At 43.1% G+C, this 19,641-nt stretch overlaps 1 non-coding gene across 1 annotated transcript; it reads left to right on the forward strand.

Annotated features, from left to right (window-relative positions):
• The first annotated feature begins 2,109 nt into the window (after positions 1 to 2,109).
• Positions 2,110 to 2,199, forward strand: LOC131744313 (small nucleolar SNORD12/SNORD106). Its single transcript, XR_009332100.1, has one exon. It is a non-coding gene; the product is annotated as a small nucleolar SNORD12/SNORD106 (small nucleolar RNA).
• The last annotated feature ends 17,442 nt before the right edge of the window (positions 2,200 to 19,641 follow it).

A 19,641-nucleotide genomic window follows, 5' to 3' on the forward strand; every position in this document is an offset into this window, starting at 1 on the left:
ATTAAACTTCCTTAAAGGGGTAAGGCTATAGTCGTTAGGAATTCTCTGCTTTGTAAGGTTTCAAACATTTGAGGATATTATTTCTTTTTCACTGAAAGCAAGTGAAATAGATAAATGTGCAGTATTGTTGAGCTCACTTAACTCCTATTTACTATAGAAATAAGAACCAGGACAGTTCTTGATAAATGAAGTAAGCCCACAAGCTTAATTCCAAAAAGCTCATTCGAGGCAATAATTTCATCCTTCACAACTTGTCAGAATAAATGGAATTGTTCTCTGTGGGTTTCCTGTCTTCTGATGCATCTGCAAACGACGGCTCTATGGGGAATCTTCTTAGCTCTGTTAGGGTAATGAGAAAAAAAGTTGTTGGAAGGCAGAAAGCTGTGAGCTAGGAAGGAGCCTGGGCGATCCGCAGAGCAAGTGATACTTTGGGATAAATAAGTTGCAGGAAGGGAGACTCACCGGAACCCTTGTTCTGCCGGACTGTCAGATGATGTGTCTCTGCTTGTTTTCCTAGGCGCCTCCACGAGCTCTGAATCTCGGCCTTTGGGCCCAGGAGGATCTTTTCTGGTCCATTTTTGTGCCCCAGTTGAATTGCCTGTTCTGTGGCCCTCCAGAGGCCCACATTCCCTGTAGAGTCTAATCTTCACATAGAGCTCTCAAACAGCTCTGTTCTCTCTAGAGCAGGGGTCCCCACCTCTCGGGCCGCAGCCTGTTAGGAACCGGCTCGCACGGCGGGAGGTGAACGGGGAGCTAGCGAAGCTTCATCTGCTGCTGCCGGTTACCGCCTGAGCCCTCCCCGCCCCCAGCCCTGCCCCGTGGAAAAATTGGCTTCCATGAAACCAGTCCCTGGTGCCAAAAAGGTTGGGGACCGCCGCTCTAGAGGACGGTAGATCGGAGGCTCACCAGCATCTTCCTGTGTAGTTTGGAGCCACAGGGTGGCCTGAAATGGGCTTGTTTTGGAACCTGGCATTGTGTGCTTTAGAGAAGTTTCCGAATTGTTCTCGGATTGACACCCATCCTCAAAGAGAGATCGACAGATTTACTATAAAATTGCTTAGGGATCTGATTGGTGAAAATATCTCACTGCACTGTTCTTTGCTAAGTTCTTTGTGTGTGTCAGAATCTTTAATTCACACTGTATATACGTTTTCTTGTTCAGTCTTATAACCGTTTGAGGTAGGGACTATTTTCACTTCTTGGATGAAGGAACTGAGGCTTAGAAAGGTTGTCGCCTGCCCAAGCTTTCTTAGCTGGGACGGGAAGTCAGTCCTGCCCACCCCTGCAACCCTGTGCCTTCTTTCTCCTGGGTATGCTGCCTCTGTCCCACGGGGGACCGCCCAAACCACTTCCTCATCTATGACTCCCTGCAGTCCTGTCCTCCCACAATGCACGTCTTGCAAGACCCCAACCCTGGATTTGCCATCCTGCTCCCAAAAGGAGGCAACTGATATCTGAGGGGGGAAAAACAAACTATAAAACTATGCAGGGCTTCCCGGGTGGCGCAGTGGTTGAGAGTCCGCCTGCCCATGCGGGGGATGTGTGTTCGTGCCCCGGTCCGGGAAGATCCCACGTGCCGCGGAGCGGCCGGGCCCGCGAGCCATGGCCGCTGCGCCTGCGCGTCCGGAGCCTGTGCTCCTCAATGGGAGAGGCCACAGCAGTGAGAGGCCCGCGCACTGCGCGATGAAGAGTGGCCCCCACTTGCCGCAACTAGAGAAAGCCCTCGCACAGAAACGAAGACCCCAACACAGCCAAAAATAAATAAATAAATAAAAACTAAACTAAAAAAAAAACACAATTATGCAGATCAGTACCACTAAGATTCCTTCTCCCAACCTCAGCTGGACCCTCTGCATTACCCATCAATCCTTTCAGAGATCCTGGGCCAGTTTCCACTCCCCACACAGAGGAATTCCAAACCATCACCACTCTCCTCCAGCCCCCCTTTTCACCTCTAAACTCCACAAAGCCTCAAACTTCTGGGAGAAACTGAGTCCACCAGAAAATTTCACCCACTTTACTTACAAGGTGACTTATAGCCACATCACTCCTTACCTTTGTATTGCTGGTTTCCAGGTACCGATTTCAGGCTGGGGTCAAACTTGTTAGCTGGGTAGCTGATGATATAACTTTATTCCCCATCAGACAGACCATGTTGATCTAACTGAACTATTAGCCAGTTTTCTCTGATGTATTGGGGGAAAAAAACCCTGTTAGTTGGATTGGACCTGTTATCTGGACATTGTGAAACCCCTCACCTCCTCCTCTTTCTTCTGGGATCTTGTTCCATTAATCAAACTCCCTCAATTCCTCTACCTTTGATTCTTTCACTCTTTTCACACATCTTCCCCTCAGCCTAAAATAAGCTCGTGTCTTACCCAATCTAAACCCCGAATCAAGCTTAAAAAATCCAACCCTCCAACTACCATCAAGTCTCTCTTTTTGCGCAACTACTCGAAGAGTAATCTATTCGACTGGTCATTGACATCTTCCTTCTCCATTCTTTCACCCATAAGATTTGGCTTTTGTTCTTACCCCTCGTTCTTACCTGTTCTTACTAATCAGGATGCAACCAGGCAAAAATGAACAACTTCAGGGATTTGTTACGAAGAAAATAATAAAGCGGGAAAGTTGATTAGGTGGGTGGTAGAGTAACTGAGAAACCAGACAGAGGATGGTGCGGAATCCCAGAGGTGGCCACAGCTGGAAGCTACTCCCACAGTTGGAATGGAGGGACAAAGTGAAGATGGTGCTCTCAGACCCTGGCCTGCAGATGACCCTAGGAGGCATGACCCTTGAATCGGTTGGCTTGTCCAGTGGGAGCTGAAGCCATGGAGGGGATTCAGCCCACGTACTGCCAGATACGCTATCCACAGCAGAGAGGAGAAGCAGGAATACCTGATCTCTCTGTTCCCTTCGTCTTGTAATCTCTCATCCATGCCAACCATTGGCTGTACTCAGCCCAGCTGACCCTGGCTCCTGGGAAGTGCAGCCTGCAGGTTCAGACATCTGGAACACAGAGCGAGGGGAAGGGTAAGAGGGGACCTAAAGGCCGACAGATCCAGGACCAGCACATCATGCAAGGACAACGGTGACTTTCTAGGTGCCAAATCGAGTGGGATTTTAGTTTTTCTATTATTGGAAATTTCCTAATTACACCGGTGATTACTCCCTCCTGGGAATTCTCCACTTTCTTGGCTTCCAGTATCCTCATTCCATTCTGTCTCTTCCTGTAGACTCTACCCTCATAGCTACCACTTAAATATCGGTGTTCTCCAGGATATGGTTTTTCGTCCTCAAGGTCTTAACTCCCATGTGGATTCTAATAATTTTAAGATATGTATCTCTAGCCCAGATCTCTCTCATAAAATACAGATCTCTGTTGCCAACTCCCTGCCTCCACAACTGCTTCAAGTTTAACAAGAACAAAATCAAGCTCATCTTTCGCCCAAATGTCTTATTTCATTCCCCTCTGTTTGCTGTCTCACCCAATGGATTGATTCACTACCCTTCTGTTAAAAATGGTGAGTGGTCTGCGATTTTACCCTACTTATAAGCTAACAGACTTGCCTGCCACCGTCCCATGGGTTCTGGCAGAAGACACAAGTCTCCTGGGTGAGAGACAAAGGACTTTTTTACGCAGGGCACGGTAAACAGCACGTGCTTCATGGCTGTGTAGGTTTCCCTCGCCCCACAAGACCCCCAGGGATGACACGGAGTGATTCAGGTAGATGCCGTGTACAAGTTGGGTTTGCATCACTGCTGAGGAACCGGGGGGCTTAGGGCCCCCAGCCTTTCAGAATGATCTGCAAGCAGGCCTGCACAACCTGTACTCCAGAGGGAGACGTTATCTTAACTAGACTGGACGGTAAAAACATCTCCTCTTTGCTCTGCGGGGGGAGACTGAAAGACAGTCTGGACAAAGGAGGGGCTCTCTCTTCTGTGAGGAAATTGCTACTTCTTTTTCTATGCCTTGCTGTCCTTGTGACTTGTTTTTCCCTTACCCCTTGTTTTCTTGTCCATCTGAGCTCTACTCATCCTTCAAGGCTCTGCTGCCTGCCCTGCCACCCATCTACCTGTGTGATAGCTTTTCCTTCCTCAGCAATCCTAAGAAATTCCATACGTTTCTTTATTTTTGGTGTTTCTCATATGACCTGTTTGCCTTCTCATCCAACTGTGAGTGCCTGGAGGGGCCATGCGCTGTCTCATGTCTCTGTAGCCCTGTGGAGTCGGGCATCCAGTGGAGCTCAGTGTCGTCTAATGATCTTCTAGACAGTTCATTGTGCTGCTTCCACAGCAATTTCTCTCTTTTGAACAATCAAACATTAGCTCTTGTTCCTTCTAAAATGGTCTAGGACGCTGAGGTTACCACATCTGTGTTTCTAGGATCGGTTGACATCACAGAAGCACTAAATCGGGAGGGCAACTTTATTTAATGAGACAGTTACGATAACATGGTAAAGCAGCCATTACTTTTTTTTTTTTTTTTTTTCCCCCGGAGTACCTATTATTCCTAGTGTGCTAACACTAGGTGGAACATCTACCGTACTTCCCTAAAGAGAGAAAGTTAGTCCCAACCTTTCACCTGGTTTTGGTTACTTTCCTGTCAATAATTTTGAAACATGTACCCATTTTTATTACATGGATGTAAAAGAGTGAATTTGAAGTAACCTGTCTTTAATCAAATTTGGATGACATTTCAGGAGATTTTGCAGTTGGCAGGAAGAGAACCTGGCAGACACACATGCACCGACATTTCAAAATGGCATCAATCCCACTTTTTATTCCTTGAGCAGAGTTCAAAGTTGGTCAGGCTTCCTTCCATTTCTGGAAATTCTGGAAATTCCAAAATCATTTTGCTCTAACCTCATTGGAAGTACCATGTAACGACTTTCCTAATGAATTGATAACCAGTCAAATATTTTGTCATGCATTTCACATAAAAAGATAAATCCCACCAACTGGAGGATTGATGGAGGAAAAGCATGAAACCACACTAAATCCCAACAATGGTGACTTTTATGAAATTGCTTTAGGTTTTATAGGAATCTAAAATCAATCTGTTATTCATAAAGCACATTACCTGGGTTTTTATTAATGTAATCATTCGGATGATATATATTAGGCAGAGCTTTTGAGTCAGGTTCCTGGAAAATTGCTTGATTGAAAAAAATCAATTGAAAATTGATTACTGTTAAAGCTGATTAAAACTAAGGTTTTTTTTTTTTTAAGCAAGAAGAAAAGTAAGAGATGAAATATTTTTATGCTTCATAGTCTGGAGATATGAGCTATTAAAACCATTTCTTTAAAAAAGATAGTGAAAAATCCTATATGTGGTGAAATTGTCATCGTTTAGTATATAGATATTGTTAAGCCTTTGTTAATGAAAGGCCATGCAAAGTTTAAGCCAAATCTTGAAGTCTGTCCCAAACTGGGTCTGTGTTATAGGTGCCAATTAATTAGTGAAACTTTAAAAAATTTTTTTCATTTATTATTTATTTTTGGCTGCGTTGGGTCTTCACTGCTGCACGTGGCCTTTCTCTAGTTGCGGTGTGCGGGCTTCTCACTGCGGTGGCTTCTTGTCGCGGAGCACGGGCTCTATGTGCATGGGCTTCAGTAGTTGTGGCATGTGGGCTCAGTAGTTGTGACGTGTGGGCTCAGTAGTTGTGGCACATGGGCTCAGTAGTTGTGGCACATGGGCTCAGTAGTTGTGGCACATGGGCTTAGCTGCTCCACGGCATGTGGGGTCTTCCTGGATCGAATCTGTGTCCCCTGCACTGGCAGGCGGGTTCTTAACCACTGTGCCACCGGGGAAGTCCCTAATGAGTGAAACTTTAGGTTGCTTAGGTGTTTCTGTGTATTCATTACAACACAGTTTAGGTGAATCTTTTTTTTCCTGACAACTAATGAATAGATTACATTGAGATTTTTGTTTGATTTCCTTGTACACAAATAAATAAGTTGTATACCTTTTACAACATCCTAGATATACTAGCTATTTGCTGTGACCAGCGTTTCTCACCCTAAGTCATCCTATAAATAGTGTATTAAGTTCTTTAAGACAGCTCTGTGAATGAACTAGAGGAAGTGAGAGCAAAGAGAGGGCGGGACGGAGAGGAGGGCGGTACACGCCATGGCCATCTGAGGGAGAGGCAGCCAGTCAAGACCATTTTGCGTTCTGGACTTCCACGTGGGTATGAAAAATAATTCTTCTGACTTGTATCTTCGTTTGAAAAAGCCATATGTGCCTTTTGTAGAAAATATAGTTTGTAGAAAACAAAACTGAAAAAAATGCAATCTTTGTTTCCCTTAGAATAATCTTGAAAGGAAAAGTATTTTTTGTCACCTCACTATATGTTCCAAGGTACTGGTTATCTCAGTTGACTCTGTCCTTATTGACAGGTGTTCATAACTTCAGTTTCCTTGGCGGGGTGGTTGGTTTTCAGGCCATGCTGAGAAGCTATTTTGAAAATGCGCGGTATTAATCACTAGGGAGACTTAACTCAGAGAATCCGTAATGCATAAAAACTAATCGTTACCATTTCTTAAAGAAACAATGCAAAGACCCCTTTGATAGTGGATAAATAGTTTAATCCCAAGCTATTAAAAAAAGATAGTATATTATCTTCAGCGATTTACATAATGGACTAAGGCTTTATTCCTTCTTTTATATGTCTGTCTGCAAAATTTGCTGTCACATAAAGCCAGTTCAATGGAATATTCCCCCTAGACATTTTACCTGCAGTTAAGGTAGTTACTTCTATATGTGTGCTAGAATTTCCCCAAGTGTGGCCAGATGAGGGACTTAATACAAGCCCTGATAGTAAATATTTAATCATTTATTATAATTAGAAGCTCAGAGAGACTATACAGATACAGCCCAGGAATTAAAGAAACACAAATATTAAGGTACAAATCAGTTTATTTTTTCATCTGTAGCTGTGTAATTACTTTAAGAGTCAAACTTGGGTTCTAGTCATGGTTTCTTGCCAAGTACTTGAAGTTCTCATGCTAACTACTCTTTTGTAGTTTGGCTAATGGTTGATTTTTTTTTTTTTAATTCTACACATTGATATCAGCTCACTAGTCTCTTTGTGTCTAAGAGGATGGCTATCTATAGTAAGTGGCTTCTGCTCTCTGTCTTTTTTTCCCTCCCTAAAACTAAAAATATGGATTCTGTGATTATCCTTCCAGCCAATAATTATCCATGTTTATTTAGGGTATACTTCTAACATACTCTTTCTTCTTCGACAGTATTCAATTAGTGTCGAATAACTGACTCACTTAGTTCCTGTAGTTTTTTTGTTTTTTAATAGCCCTTCTTTCTGTTTACTGAATCTGCTTTATTTTTTAAAGGGTCTTCTGTCTGTCTATCCATCCACCCACATACATCCCCCTTTGTTTTAAATGAACTCTTAAAAGGAGTATGATATTTTTAACTTGAAAGTTAAGAAATACAAGCTGAATTTAAGTCAAATGGTAGCTTACTTATGACAAATTAACCCCTGCCTCATACTTTCAAGCAAAGTATGACACAGATATTTAATGATTCAAAACAAGAAAGTAATATTCTTATAAATGATTTTCTAGTTAGTAACAAATCTGACCCTTTTTGATTCAGTAGGGAATCTAATAGGATCCAAGGGTAAAAATAGCACTTTTGTTACATAAATGACAGATTCAAACATTGGACTTTGATTTGAAGGCAGTGGAAATTAGGAATTTTTTTAAAGGGTTTGAGATCAGTAAGCCAGAGAATAAAGTGATCTCGGAGGGAAAAATGACAGCAAAATGGTGAATACTTCAAAGACAAGTGATACATACTAAAGGAAAATTCTAGTTCTCCGAAGAAAAAGGAATTCAGCTCAGAGCCCCGGAAATAGCAAAAACACGAATGTGTCGGACAGTTGTACCTGGCATAGGGCAAGATCAGAATGTGTAATCACTTGCCATGAAAGTAAGCAAATGTATCTGTCCTTGAAAAGAATATCGATCGAGTGAAGGTACATAGTACTACAAGTTGAGCTGAATCACTGTTTTCTTCTCTAATCGTACAACACTGCTTTTAAAAATTCCAGTAAAGGGCTGGATGTAGATTTGACGGGTTGGAATCTGCTCCTGTGCTGGGAATTATGAGAGCTATGCCTAACCGGTACGTACCAGTACACACTCATTACAACACAGTGTACGTAATTGTTTAGTTCATCATGACCTCTAGAAGAATGCATAATTTGTTAATATGCATGTTCATAAACATGCAATACGTATATAATGTACATATGCATTCACGTGCATAATATAAAAACATATACGGACCACAGTACCTAGGACCTGTCAGTATTTTTACCTTCCAAAAGGTGCAAGTTCTTCAGTAAACTGCATCTCAGTAATTCACGTACGTTTACAACAAAAGGACGTTTGCTTTTAGAGATTTCATTTCTACGTTTATCATCTGGCACAAAGTTAGCTTTTTTCCAACCTGACTTGGGCACCATAGAGTGATCTGACCTGCATGTCACAGCTTCTTTTCTTCCCTCATCCGGAGGCGTCCCATGGCTCTGTGTCGGGAAGCTGAGGTGGCCCTGGCCAATGGCTTTTCCTATTGCCAGCTAATCCCAGATTATCTGTGGATCCAAAAGAGAGCAGTTGGAGAAATGGAATCCTTCCAACTCCCGAGGCTGGTGCCATTTATCACTTCCTAAAACCATTTAATACTTAGCACCAGAAAATTGTCCATTAAATTATGACAGCAAAGTAATTCCATACCCTCTCTTTCCAGCCACTTTAGCCCTGGATTTAGTCATTGGCACAGTCGAACATAAAATCAGATAGTCTGGGACACATGAGAAACAACAACACTTCTCTGAAGATGACGCTCCTTGTCACGTCTCGAAATGGACATTTCTAACAACGATAAGGAAACCTCTGTGACAGGCAACTCAAGGAAATGTAAAGTGACAACAAGGATACCAGTTCATTCTTTACACCTCCATTTAATGCTGGTCCAAGATTAGGTGAGAATTAATGGCTTTAACATCAGAATACCTACAGACACAAGCTCTTCTTTGAAAGCCAGTGACTCCTGACTCTCCCTCAGATTCAATTTTTATTTCTGAGCCCTGGAGAGAAGAGGGATTCTTAGCCCTTCCAAAGTGCTAGGCTCACTTTATTTATGTGCTAATGCCAGATCTTTATACTGTAGGCTGTTATGTCCACCATTCTAATGTGCTTCTGTTTACTTTTGTACTGTGGGTTGAAGGAAAATTGAGGATACATTTCTGAAAGTTATTTGGTCAGAATATGTCTTCTGAGAACATGCTGACATGAGTGGAGGACAGAACACTTTGCCTTTGATTTTTCACGCTAAAGGAAAGCTACTCGTCTGAAAAGATCATTTCCTCTGCCCAGTGCCTGGTAAAGCAAGAGGAAACCAGTTGATCTGATTTAATAATTGTCAGTTGGTGAAGACATCACCAATGGGTAAAACCTATAGAGATATGTAGAGCAGCATTAAAAACAATAGGTTTGTGTTTCTCTGTAATGTTCTCCTATATATAAGTAATAAGGTATATTACTACGGAGTATAGGGCATGTAATGTGGGGTGGGGGAATAAGAAAAAATTATCCTAAATTATAAGTTCAAGATTTTTGAAAAGAACAATAGGAGAAAAATAGGAATTGGGATTTACTTAGATTTTGCAACGGTCATCCTCAGATTTTTGCTGGACATTCTACCATCCCGGCTACATCATTCTGTTCAAGTACAGATAGCTGGGTCAGCTAAGACTGCTGCCTGTACAGTAGAACCAGGGGAGTTGCCCAAGATGCTACGCCAGTTCACAGACAAGTTTAAAACAAGTTTGCATATAAAATGAGAAACCATAACTAATTAACACCAGGCAGGTGGCCTTGATGGAAATTTAAAATCCAACCCGGGTCAGCAGGGAATACAAACTTGGCAGATGAAACTGTAACTGACATGATCCCCCCAAGACCCGCCAAGTGAGACCTGAGTCAACAGCCCTTCAAAAAATCTTCCCGTGCCAGTCATTTCTGGGAAGATGGAGCCAAGGACAAATGACTGTAAATCTTAAAGTGAGCACGATTACATTAAGATCTCAGAGCCTCCGCCCCCGCTCCCCCAGCCTCCCTGCATTCACGCAGTTTTCTTAAATGCATTTATGTATTGATAGCAGGGAGGGCGGTGTGGGGAGGGGCAGGAGAAGCTTTCAGCAAAGGAGAGGGTGTGAAGTTTTGCTGGAATAAGCTGCAGTGGAGAGGGAGGAAATGTTTAGACCCTTGTGGAGTGCCAGAGCAAAATCAGATACCAATAAGGACTGAACTCCCTGAGTAACAGCCAGAATAGCTGAAGTGTTGGGAGTGAAAAATAAGTTTTACTGCCATGCGATTGGCAGGAAGAAAGAAGGCTGAGAAGGTGAGGATGAAATAGAGAAACAGAGAGAAGGGGGCTGTCTGAGGTGTGATTTCTCTCACAATGCCATGAAGAGATGACTCAGCGATGGATTCCTGCTTTGCTTTCTTTTCCTCCCCGAGGGGCATGTAAAATGCTGGGATGTCAATGCTGGAGGGGCCCTTAGAGATCATCCCGTTCAGGGCCCTCGGTTTATAGCTGAAGAAGCTGTGGCCTGGAGGGGAAGTGTCTCACCCAAGGCCACGGTGAATTCTTTAGCAGAGCTGTCTGGAAACCCGAGACTTGAGTCTTTCCGTTTGTTGCCCTTTCTATCCGAGAGGAGCGAATGCTTTCACTGCTCCCTGTTCATTCGCTTTTTTGATTAATTTCAAAGGCAGACAGAGATTCTGAAGAGAACTGGAACTTGGGTAGCAATCAAAACAATAGATGGATCGTGCCCTGTGAACCGATATTAATTTGAAATGGGTAGGTTTTAAGGGGTCAGCACTGTTCTGAACTGAGCACGGGCTTGGTTGGAAAAACTACTCTCCTTCAGTAAGATTTTACTTTTTCCGATTCTGAAAAAAATCGGTACACTTACTTGAGGAACTGAAAATACAAGACTGCTTCCTAGAAGCATCACTTATACTCTTACTACCGAGAAATAACCACTGCTAATGTTTTGCTGTTTCCTTCCAGGTTTTTCTAACGTGTTACATTTTATAAAAATTCAGAGCATCATAGAATTTTTTAAAAATCAATTTTAGTGGGTTAAAATTTACATATAATAAACTCGTTTTTAGGGACCATGTTGAGGTCCTGACAAGTGCAGTTCAAGCCCCCTTGGCGCCTTGTTGCCGGTCCTCTTGCGCACAGCTGTGCCAGCCCTAGGAGCCTCCATTTCTTTCCCGGCCTCTGTCTCAAGCTCTGTGTCTGTCTCTTTCTTTGTCTCCAGTCCTCCGAATTCTCAGCGTATTCATGTAGGGCAATCTCGGACGCTCCTTTATTGGGATCCAGAGGTCCCTCTGTGTGGGCTAGTGGAGCAGTATGACTGGAGAGGAGGAGGAAAGAGGCCCGATTATTTCCAGCTCAAGATGTTATTTAGGGATTTTGCTTATCAAAGGACAGTTTTGCTCTCTAAATGGAAGTCTGTTTCTCTGTTACCCTATGAGAACAATTTAGATCTTTTCAGTATTTAGTCTTTTCATCCAAGAAATCGGTATATTTCACCAAGGTTTTATTTCTGTTGTTGGTTTTCTTTTTTCTTTTGCCCTAGAAACATCCATTTCTTAATTCCCTTTTCTTCTGAGTCCCAGTCCTCACCTTAATACCATTACAGGTGCCCGTCCAGAAGTAATACTGACGCTCCTGATGATATTTAGAATCTAGTGCTTGTAACACGTCACATCACATAATTCCCTCAGCAACTTTGTGAGGTGAGCCTTGTCATTCTCATTTGGAAGTTGAGGATATTATAGCTGGGAATAGTTACCAGCTATTTTGTTATTACTATATTTATATACACACTAAGCAAATATCTTTGGGTTTTTTTCTTTCTCTTACCATCTAACATAAACGTTATTAATAATGATGAACATTATAGCACAGTGTTTCAGTAACAGGACATCAAAGGAGAAGTATGAACTTTCCCCAAGAATTGGCATTCTCTTCTGGGGAAAGGGTTGGTGTGTTTTCAGTTATATGAAGGATAGTTGCACTGTGGTAGGCAGAGGTATGGCTTTCTTATTCTCTTTATTTGGAGATGATGATTTTAAGAGACGGGTGCCCAGTGGACAAGGGGTGGACTGTTATGGTCTTTTGATGAGTCCACTGGGCTAGGCTGTCACCCCATTATTCAATCAAATGCTGATCTTGGTGTTGCTGTGAAGGTGTTTTGTAGATGTGATTAAAGACCATAATCAGTTGACTTTTCTGAGGGAGATGGTCCAAAATAGTCTGGGTGGGCCTGATTCAATCAGTTGAAAGACCTGAAGAGCAGAGATGAGGGCTCTCTGGAGAAGAATTTTGCCTGAGGCTTTATTAATTTTTGTGAATAACTTACTGTATCGAATTAGGGAATGTGAGATTTTCAGGATTTTATCTAACTTGACATTAAAGTTACTGGAGTGTATGGAATTCAGGTTTTTTTTCACTAGCTTCCCTATAAATAACCACATGGGCTTTTCTATCCCATGTGTTGAGACTTTCATTGGATATAGTTCCTTGAGAAGGTATTCCTCAATTCATTAGACTGAAGGGGACTCTTAAGTTTTAAAAAGGGGGGACATGAGGGATCTCCTGTTCTCAAAAGGCTTTCTAGAAAGTTGTTGGGGAAGAGACTTTCCACTGAAAGCTGGGAGGCTGAGTACTTCGGTGGTTAAGGAATGGATGCCCAACTAATCAGATGCAGTACCCCCTCTATGAAAGAAAGGCACAATATTTTACATTACATTTGCCATCCTGAAATGAGATTCACTGATAATATAACCAACCACACACACATTAAAAAAACAATAACAACATAATACCCTAACTAGGATGTAGCTGAAACTAAAGGAAAGCCATGTACAATAAAATAACACCTGTTTCTGAATGTGTTTGGGCCTGGCTGTGAGCAAAAAGTTCATGAAGGAGTCTGATGTTTGCCTAGTCAGAGTCCCTGTCAATGGCACAGGTGCAAATGTAAACTGGAAAGACAAATTACACTGGTGGCTTGGTTGTCATGATACAACTGGTGATGTGGTTTTCTGATACAGTGAACAATTCTTGGTGGACTTCAGAACAAAATTACTTACAATTTTTCCCTCAATTTGCATGGTGGTTGCATTTCAGAAAGCATAATGGGATCTTAAGACAGTGCAAAAGTACTTTCTTTCTATGTAAAATTGAGTCAGGTTCCAGGCTCAGAAAATTATAATAGGTTTTTATAAGCTGCGGGGAGCAGAGAATTTCATTCACCCAGGACCCCTGAAAGAGGGGCTAGCACGTGGCACGCATTTAGCTTATATTTGCATGAATGTCTGAAAGTTTATCAGCTCCATGAAATTAGGAGGGACATTTGAGAATCACACAGGATGAGGGACAATTCTCTGCTGTGCAGGACCACCCCACACCCTGCAGGACAGCTAGCATCCATCGCCCTTGCTCTCTAAAGCCAGTAGTGCTTCTAATTGTTGCGAGAACCCTAAAAGCCACCACCACAAATTTCCAAATTTCCCTTTTGGGTGGTACTGTTGAGAACCACAGAATTAAGTAATGATGTGGGTATGGCGTCTGTCCACCAGATGCCAGGGAAAACCCACTCACAGAAGTGATGCCTGAGTCAATGGCGATGGGGCAGCCCTGTTACAGGGACTGTCTGCTGTGAAGTATGTACGCAACAGTGTGGATATGGCACTGAGGGAAAATTAAAAGCTTTGGAAAGGGGTGTGTGATGTGGGGCACAGCCATCACCAGCTCACAAGGACCTTTGCGCGAATTACAGAAAGGTCCCCTCTCTGGGCAGACCAGTTAGGATAAGGGCTCAGTCTGGTCGCTGTTAAGACCGTATGGAAGCCACATGGCCTGGCAAGTGGAACTCTTCTTGGAAATCAGGTGCCTCTCCTGACCTTTTGGCCCAAGCATTCTTTTTATAGGACCTGACTTGGACTCACCTTGCTGGGTTTCCCCGTGAGACAGAAATCAAGTGTCAAGAGCGAAAGATAAGTCAATCATGGTGTTGAGAAGAGGACTGAAGGGATTAAGAAATGAACAAGAAAGCATAGGTGAAAAGAGGATACATTGAATGAAATCTACCAACAAGTTGAGGGCATCATCCCCTCATACTTTGTGTCATAAAGCTGGGTTATACTGGTGGCTTAGTCTATGTGGAATTCTTTGTGGAAGTTTGGAACATGGATAAGTGGTGCCCTTTGGGGTAATGAAGTCTTGAGGTGTTTGTCAGAATTCTACTAGCTAAATGCACAGTTAAATTGACATGTACCAGGAAATCTATTTACAGTGTTCAGTGGTGTATATATTTTGTGGGAAGAGTTATTCTTGACTAGGAAATCAAACTCCAAGAATCAAAGGGCCTTCCTGGGGAGAAGGAAACCAGAGAAGGTCTTTAAGGACATTTCCTTAAGGCCACCACAGAACCCACTGGCCTGCCCTGCCTTATGCCAAAATGTGCCCCCCCCTTTTGTGGCCCCTGACTGCTCACGCCCTCAGAATTCTCCCCCAACTTGACAAGCGTAGAGAAACGTGGACAGATTCTTATTCTTTGTCTCTGGTTTGTTGATGCTCCATGTGGATCAGCCCCTTTGTTTGAACTGTTCATTTCATTGTCAATTTGTTTCATTTCCTTATGATTTTGTTAGAGGGAGGATGTCTCATGTCATAGGTGGCCCACAAGGAGACACCCCAGTACCACCAGGAGCCCTTCTCCCAAACATACGTAGGGTGGGTACATCAGTAAGGATAGGCCAAGTCATGCTGTGTAAAAAATAAAGTTGAAAATCTCAGTGGCGTAACAGAACAAAGCTTATTTTTCTTTCACACAATGTCCCCTGCAGGCACAAGCCAGTTCTCCAGGGAAGTGATGGTTTAGGACTCTCGGCTACTTCCATCTCCTGGCACCTCCATCTCCTCATGTTTGTTGATCACTGTGGCATGGAAGAGAGTTATGGAGTGTCTTGGCACAGCAATTTAATGTTTTAGCCCAGAAATGTGATATGTCACTTCTGCTTGCACCTAATTGGTTAGATTTGGGGGAATTGTCTTCCTGTGCCCAGGAGAGGAGAACCTGGTATGAGTGACCACTAGGGATGAACTGATACCTGCCATGGATACCATAGCAGGTGTATTAGTTTGCTAGGGCTGCAATAACAAAATGCCATAGACTGGGTGAACTTCAACAACAGAAGTTAACTTTTCCCACATTTCTTGAAGTTAGAAGTCCAAGGTCAAGGTGTCATCAGATTTGTTTTCTCCTGAGGCCTCATTATGTTTTTCCAAATTGCAGGGCACAGCTGACCTTTGGGTTTGTCCTCATTTGTACAAGTGGGGTGCCTCCATTATGTTCTTTGATGATGGCTGGTTGGACCGAGTCATACTAAAGAAGGACTGGGATGTAGGCTCTAGTCATGTCCTTAGAGACTATGGGTAGATTTTGGCAAAAACTGAAGATGGGGTAATATTGTTTTTCCTGTCTTCCTGCTTCTGCCATCAGCAACCTTTTCCAATTTTTTTGTGCTTCTCTTTTCCAGTGTTTAAAAAAGCGGGTTCATTCTTGTCCTACTCCCACAAGGGGCTGTATTTTTTCCCTAATGGCTTCCCTCACCACAGAATTTTAATACCACAGATATCCTCTATATCTGTTTATTTACCTTATGAATAGCTGTGATTTATACAAAAAAGAGTAAGATTTTTTTTCTCATCCCCCAAGAGCCAAGTTTTGCCCTCTTTGTCATTCCATTGAAAATCCATGTTCTAGGGCCAACTGGATGAAAGAAAGCTTGTCCAGGAGTTGGTCTAAATTAGCGAGTGAAATGGCCAGCCCAGTGCTGTCTTCTGCGGACTTGAGATGTCAGCTAGGCACTCATATTGTGGCCCTGCACTGGTGCACAGATGACCCTGTAGTAGAAGGTCCACCTTTCACATATTTAGTGAAACAGAGCAGGCATTCATCATATTCCAGCCCGTGGCAACCTTAAGGAGGATTTGCAAAATTCCTTCTTCTGAAATTCATTAGCTTCATGCTCCAGAGTGTGGTCGCCTCTGGCCCTTCAGGAGCGGATGGTTTATGTGAGAGCGATATTAATGAATGGTCGCAGCCATGCTGGGCTGCATTTATGTGGGCCTATTTTATTTTCTCATGGTTTCCATTAGGAAGAGCTCTCATTATGTTTAACTAGCTTAAACAGCAATTTCAATATTAGCTCCTCAGCATCAAATGGCTCTAGAGCCTCAACTGTGGCAAGTTGATGCCTAAAGCAATGTGGGATTCTAAAAACATGGGCATCAAATTGCTTGTATATGTTTTCCTGAAGGAACTCATCCAGGAGCAAGGCTGCAACCCTTTATTCTTTTGCCTCAGCTTGTATCTGCTTCCTCACACACTGCGATCTCTTCCGAAAGCTTGCTCTCCAAGGTCCTCCCAGGGTCCTTGACTCTGAAGCTCCATCTGAGTGGGTCATTTCACCCACAGTCATCTTAGTGTGCTCTCATGTCAATACTTTGCTTCCACCCCACTGATGGCATCAGGATCTCCTAAAGGAAGCAGCCCAATTAGTGTGGTGACTGGTGGATCGGGGACAGGAAGCTTTCCTGAGGTCTGGATGGACTGGTGTCCTTACCAGTGTGGTGGGATAGCACAGCATTGAGACTGTCTCTGCCACGACGTGTGGAATACCTGGGCTCTGGTTCAAATCCCTGTTCTATCACATCCTGTGAGACCTTAGAAATAATTTTTCTCTGCCTCAGTTTCCTCATCTAAAAATGGGGAAAGAATAGAAGCTACCTCACATGGGTTGTTGTGAGGATTCAATGAGTTAACACACGTGAAGCGTTTAAACGATTGTCTGGTACCTACTGAAGTGCTTGGTAAATTTTGGCTGCTATTCCTACCAGCTACTATGATGATGCTTCTTGCTACCCCTGCTGTCCTCCCCAAACCTTGTGAGTGCTCCTTCATCCATGTATGGGGGATGGGAGGTATCTTTTGAGCATGTTTCTCTCCTTTAACTGTAGCTGTGACATTCTGGATCCTGGACCCGACTCATCTAAGTAAACAAAACAATAACTCAGAAGCACATATGTATTTGCCTCATTAAATTCTTGTTGCAGTTGCATTGTATATAGATGTTTGGTATCCGTTGTAACCTGAAATTAGATTGGAAACTCCATCAGGTCTGTCATTCATTCATCAAACATTACTGTGTGCCACTCCTATCACAGTGGGAATAGAAGACTGAGTCAGGTAGTCCCCCCTTGTCAAGGAGCTTATGGTCATAAGACAGAATACTGTGTAGATTTAAATAATTTTAATAATAATAATAAGAGACATTTGCTCCTTGGCAGGCTGTGCTGAGCACTTTTCCATTTGTTTCATAACTGACTTCTGAAAATAGTCCTACAGCACAGGGAGGCAGAGGTCCTGGAGTTTAAGTAGTTAAGTGAAAAAGTGAAGAATTAAACCTTGGTCCTTCTGACTTTCTGAGCCTGTGGTATGTCCATTCATGACACAAGCCATGAGACAGTGTCACAAGGCTGCTTGGGGGTTCAGAGGAAGGAGAAGTCACTTCTAGCTCTTGTGTTTGTGGTGCAGGTGTGCTTACAAGAAAGGTGTGGTGGCAAAGGTAGCTTTTTAACAGTCCATGCCTGGGACTGGTGGGTGGGATTTATCAATACATGGGAAAGAAACATCCTGTGAAGTAAGACTGGAATAAAAGTGCTAGACACTAGTGTGAAGCTGGTCATTTCCAGGGCCCTGTATATAATTTGTTTTGACCAAAATAAAGGATACGGGCAGGGAAAGTCCAACTGGAGACATCTTAGGTCCGGATTCCATAAGGCCTTGAATGCCAGATAAAGAGTTTGCTTTTTTTTTTTTGCTCACTAAGGTAGTCTGGGAGAGTAGAGAGACCCCCAGCCATCAAATTGGATACTACTGCATGTGAATAGTAACGTGACCACTTACTAGTCAGTTGGGGAGTATGCCTCAAACTCTCTGATATTCACTCTTCTTGCTGATGACCTCAGTAAAGACTTATTCATGCTTGTTTGCGGAATAGATGAAGGGACTACCTCATCCTACCTCATATTTGATCACTGTGAGAATGACAATAACCAAGGCAAAGCCCAAGCTTAGCAGTCAGTACATGGCAGCTACCATCGTTAATAAGTAGAGATGTGTCCTTGAGGTTGTTAGGCAACGGGGTGGCATCAGTAGAGTGTGGTTTTTAGGAGATTTCTCTAGCACATGTGTCTGTGAGGAAGAGGAAATACTGCAAGTGGGGCGATCAGCAGGAAGCCACTGAGTAATGCAACGGAGAGAGAATGAGAGCCTGAACGGAGGTGCCTGATGTGAGGCCCTTGATGTGTCAGGGGGCGGGGTCAGTGCTGTTGGCTGCCTGTGGGTGCCCAAGAATCCGCCCAGGAAGCCTCTGTGTCATAGTGTATCAGGGTACCCCCAGCTACTTCCTCAGTCCTTTTTAACCCATGGGATGTTTTCAGTAATGTAGGGTGAAGCGTCAAGGCAGAACCTAGTTCTAGATGATTCTGACTTGCATGCATTGAATGCCTCTGCCTTAGTACCCTGCCTCACGTTCTGCTAATGAGCTTCAGCATAGCAGCTTCCCCAGCTTCGTTTCTCTAATTCAACAGAAGCCACATCACTGTTGTGACTCGGTGTTTATAGCCTGGGAAAAATCATGTGAATATGTCAGATCCACTAATAACCAGTAACTATGACCAAATGGATCCCCTCAAAAAAAACGAGTTTACCGTAGCACTTTGTTGATTTCTATATAACCAAGCTACTGTGCAGCCTGCTCGTTCCCACTTCATGAGTACTGCCCATGAGGGTTGCATATTTCTGATAAGAATGAATTCCAAATACTTCTTTAGGTTTACTATATAAATGCATCTTTGTTGTTCATGTTGAGCCTTGGCTGCTGCATTTCTCTTTGAGGCTGGGACTGGCCTGTACCACCTGAACTGTTGTGGTTTTTTTTCGTGACTCAGTCACATGAACTTATTTTGGCAAAAGCAAGAAGGAGGTTTGTGGGACAGGCTCTGTGAGCCCACCAGACGATGGAGGACACCTCGGCCAGTGAGAGGTCAGCCCTGTTTCATGACAAGGCATGAAATATCAACATGGGATTTTTGTTCCTAAACCAAGTTGGAAGGAAGTGAGGCATGTTAAGATAGGATTTTCTTTCCCTCCCTCCCTTCCTTCCTTCCTCTTTCTTTTTTTTTTTTTTTTTTTTTGATGTGGACCATTTTTAAAGTCTTTATTGAATTTGTTACAATATTGCTTCTGTTTTATGTTTTTCTGATTTTTTGGCCGTGTGGCATGTGGGATTTTAGCTCCCCGACCAGGGATTGAACCCACGCCCCCTGCATGGGCAGGCAAAGTCTTAACCACTGGATGGCCACGGAAGTCCCTCTTTTTTTTTTTTTTTTTTAAAGAAGACTGGGAATGTAGAAAAGCAGCAGCTTGGACAAATAGGAGGGAAGAATCATAAACA

This window comes from Kogia breviceps, chromosome 17 (genome assembly GCF_026419965.1).
Source record: "Kogia breviceps isolate mKogBre1 chromosome 17, mKogBre1 haplotype 1, whole genome shotgun sequence".
In the NCBI taxonomy this organism is placed as follows: Eukaryota; Metazoa; Chordata; class Mammalia; order Artiodactyla; family Physeteridae; genus Kogia; species Kogia breviceps.